Below are 4,456 nucleotides of genomic sequence, written 5' to 3' on the forward strand. Positions count from 1 at the left end.
GAGGTTAATAAGGTGGAAGAAAAATCTAATTCTCATCACAATTGATAGGGATAACTAGGATAGGACTTCCAGTTCTTCATACCTTGCCAAGAGATTTTATTATTGTTAATTTATTTTACTTGTCATTTAAATATACCTGTGCCCATTGCCCAAACTCCAAAACCCCAATTTACAAACTCAACCAATAATAAGAACATACCTCCCTGCAATTCCTTGAGAAGACGACCCGAGGTTAAATACTTCGGTTATCAATTTCAAAGGGGTTTGTTACTTGTGACAACCAAAACTTTTGTAAGAAAAGGTTGATTGCTTGGTTTAGTAACTATACTTACAACGAGAGTTTTCTATAACTTCTAAACCATCAATTTTCAGTTCTTCAGAGAGTCCATAATATTTCTCTAAATTCTTATGCCTCAAGAATCAATAATCTCAACCTCAATATCAATTATGCACTATTCATTTCATGCATTCAGAACCACAGATAGCACCACCACTACAATGTAAATAAGACACTTCCAAAATATATAACTCAAATTTCATGCATTATACTATTTCTTTTCTTTTTCTTTTGAATTTTCAAGTTTAGTGAGTAATACATGAGACCTCTTTTCAAAATAAGCAAAAATTAAAGACAATTAAGACTACTAACTATAACTAGAACTAATGACTCTAAACATGATCATGCAAAGGATACTAATAACTAATAAAGGCAACATGAGACAATAATAATAATAAAGCTGAAATAGAGAAATAAGCATAAAAAGAACTGAACCACCTTAGGTGTCATGGTGGCTGCCTTCTCCTCCTGATGGACCTCTTATGAATACTTTCTGAAATCTGAAGTCGCTCCTCAGCTGTGAGAGCTCCTGGCACTGACTTTGTTGCACCTCTAAGATATGTTGCAATATGGCAGTGTGGCCCTCATGGATGACCCTCAGCTAATCAATAGAGGAGTTCAGCTGCTCCCAATACTCCTGCGGAGGAAAGTAATGTCCATGAGGCATCATGGGCTGCTCTGGCTGTGGTGGGGGAACAGGCTCCTCCCTCAGGGCTCTCGCATACTCGCGAGCATACTCCATGCTCCTCTTGGTGATGGGTCTCTCAACGGGGATGAGAGTGTCATGATCAATTCGCACCCTAGTGGCCTCGCACAGGCTGTAAATCAAGTGCTAAAATGCTAGTCTGGCATTGGTGGAGGCATTGGAAGCAACGCTGTAGATCTCCTGTGGAATCACCAGCTCTACCTCTACCACATAACCGAGCATGATACAGTGAACCATCACTGTTCGATCTATAGTCACCTTCGAGTGGTTGCTCGTCGAGATGATAGAGCGCTGGATGAACTCCAGTCATCCCCTAACAACCGATTTCAGGTCATGCCGGCCCAACTAGTAAGGTTGCCCTTTGGAGTCAAGCCTCCATTGTGCTCCCGGGAGGCAGATGAACGCTAATATTTGCTCTAGCCTCTTATCTCTGTTGACCCTTGCAGTGTATGACTCATCCTCCTCCTCCACCTGAGGAAGGCAGAGTGTCTCTCTAACGCTCTGTAGGCTAAAATCAATAACTCACCCCCGCACCATGGTTCTCCAGTTCTTGGGACTAGGGTTTACGCCCTTGATATGCTTGTATGTCCCCCAAGCATTCGCATAAAACTCTTGGACAATCAGCTGGCCCACCTCTGTAACTGGGTTACACGGTGTTCCCCAGCCCCTTCTTTGAATCTCAGCTGGGATTTCTGGGTATTCATCCGGTTTCAGATCGAATCGAACCTCCGGCATCACCTTCTTACGCCCGGTGATCTCATGAAAATGGTCCTCATAAATCTTAGAACTGAACCAGTTCGCATCAAAAGGACCGGTCACCAGGGCTTTCTCCTTTCTCTTCCTAGAGGAAGACTCTCCTATTTTGGATGCCATCATTGATGATAGAGAAGAAATAGTGGCGTGGCTACACCAAACTTAGAATTTTACTTGTTCCCGAGCAAAGAAAAAAATTGAGAATAAAGAGGAGAAAAAGTGGGCAGAGGATAAAGGGAAAGAAAGAAGGGGATAAGAGAACTATGTATGTGGAAAAAGGGAATGGAAGGAATATTTAGTGGGAAAAATAAAAGAGAAGAGGGGTTGGTAATATGAAAAAGGGGAGGGTGGGAAGAAGGGTTGAAGAAGGAAGAAGGATAAGTAATTGAGTTGTGGTGAATTTGGGTGGTGAAAGGGTGTATTTATAGGAAGGAAAGGGGAGTGGGTAGGTAAAAAAAAGTTAAAGGGTGGGTTAATGGAGGAGGGGTAACGGTTAGGAGGGGAGGGGATTTGGAATAGTGGGGTGAAATGGGATTGGTGGGTGTGGGTGGTAGTGGGGTCCACTAAAGATTTTGTTTCAAAATTTGAAACCCCATTCGAAGAATCTGTTCCGACGCAGCTGGCGCTAAATGCTAGCTTCGGCGTTTAACGTCGCAAGCACGGTAATTTTTTTTTTTGAAATTTAAATTTTCAATTTTTTCCTGCGCTAAACGTCGCTCCTGGCATTTAGCGCCACTGAGGCAATGACTTCTTCTTGAATTACGTGAACTTCGGTGCTAAATGCCCAGGTCCGCGTTTAGCACCAAGTGTATCGTGACTCTGCTTCGTTTTTCGTGTCCTCTGGCGCTAAACGTCCAGTGTGGCGTTTAACTCCACCTAAACAGAAATCTCCCCTTGAATTTGTGCCTCCTCCGCACTAAACGCCGCTCCTGGCATTTAACGCGACCCAAACAGAAAGCTTCTAGAGAATTGTGCCATTTTTGGCGTTAAACGCCCATCCAGGCATTTAGCGCCAGAGCACCCGAATGAAATGCTCTCCAGGGTGTTCTGTTCTTCCTCCAGATTCCTTCTGTTCCTGCTATAAACACCTTGAAAGACCACAAACACTATTAACCCAAGGAAAACTAAGAATAATTATAAAAAATAAGTAAAAAAAAAAAACAAATGATACTGAGAGTTGGATTTCCTCCCAATAAGTGATTCTTTACCGTCACTAGCTTGACAGTCAGTTCTGCTAAGTAAACAGATGAGTGGACCTTTGGCAATCAATCTCACCTCCAAGATAATGCTTTAACCTCTGGCCATTGACTGCGAATTTTCTATCTGAGTTCTCTTCCTGAAGTTCCACATGACCATACGGTGACACTCTGGTTATCATAAAAGGTCGTAACCACCGGGACTTCAACTTCCCGGGAAAGAGCTTGAGCCTCGAATTAAACAATAAGACTTGCTGGCCTAGCTCAAAAGCTCTTGTGGATATCTTCTTGTCATGCCACAACTTGGTCCTTTCTTTATAGAGTTTGGCATTCTCACAAGCTCTTGTGGCACGAATTACGACGTCTTCCGCGCTAAACACCAGAAATGGTGTTTAGCGTCAGCTCCACAAAGAGCTTGCATGCAGTACGAGGCGTCTGGCACCAAACGCCCAATAGTGGCCTTTAGTGCTAGCTTGACAGCAATGAATTTCATCCTTTTTCTTCTGTACGATCTCTGCCAAACTTGCCCGGGTTTTTCCTGAAACAATTAAAACCATAATGCACCTCAAAGTAGCATCCAAGTAGGCTCTAAATACTAAAAACTCAGCAAAAACTCAATAAATTCATATCTAAAATAATAAGAAAATAAAGAAAAGATGCTCATGCATCACTCGCCAAGAATCACTTTTCCTCGAATCAATTTCCTTTAAAACCAAAATCCGCTTTTGGTAACATTCTCCATAAGCCCCAAAAAACTTCAAAATCATATCAATTACAAATCTCTTTGAAAAGACTAAAAAATTATTCATTCTTAAATCATTCGCTTAAATACTTTAAATAAGAAGTTATTAATTAAACTCCATGGCAAAGCCTCAAAACTTTAGGGGAGAACAGCCAATCTCATTTTTTTAAATTCATTAAAGATTCTTAAAATCATAGCTTCTTAATTTGAATCAATCAAAATAAAATTTAAACCAGAAGTCCCGAACCAGTTTCAAAACAAAACCAATTCATTTAAATCAAAACTAATTTCAGTTTCATTTTTAAATCTGAAACATTCCCAAAAGCTCGGAAATTGTTCCGTTTTACTAAATCAAGGTTTAAAGAATACTTTAACTTTTTTCAAGACGTTGCAAAACAAAATTATTCCATAAAAATTCAATTACTTGTAAATTCACTAAAACTCCTCTGAATGTAGTTTTGTAATCAAATTCAAAACATAAGTCTTTTCATATTTAAATCGACCTCAAAAACATAATAATTTTCTTCAATAAATTAAAATCAAAAGATAATTCTTTTCTAAATAAATCGAACACAAAATAGTATAATTCTTTCCTCAATTACTAAATTGAATTCAAAACATAATACTTTTCTTAATAAATAAAACTCAACTTAATGCCTTTCTCTATAACTCAAAGTCATAGATAATTCCTTCTTTTCTAAGAAAATCAAAATCAGATAATA

Source organism: Arachis ipaensis, chromosome B10, assembly GCF_000816755.2.
Source record: "Arachis ipaensis cultivar K30076 chromosome B10, Araip1.1, whole genome shotgun sequence".
Taxonomy (NCBI): Eukaryota; Viridiplantae; Streptophyta; class Magnoliopsida; order Fabales; family Fabaceae; genus Arachis; species Arachis ipaensis.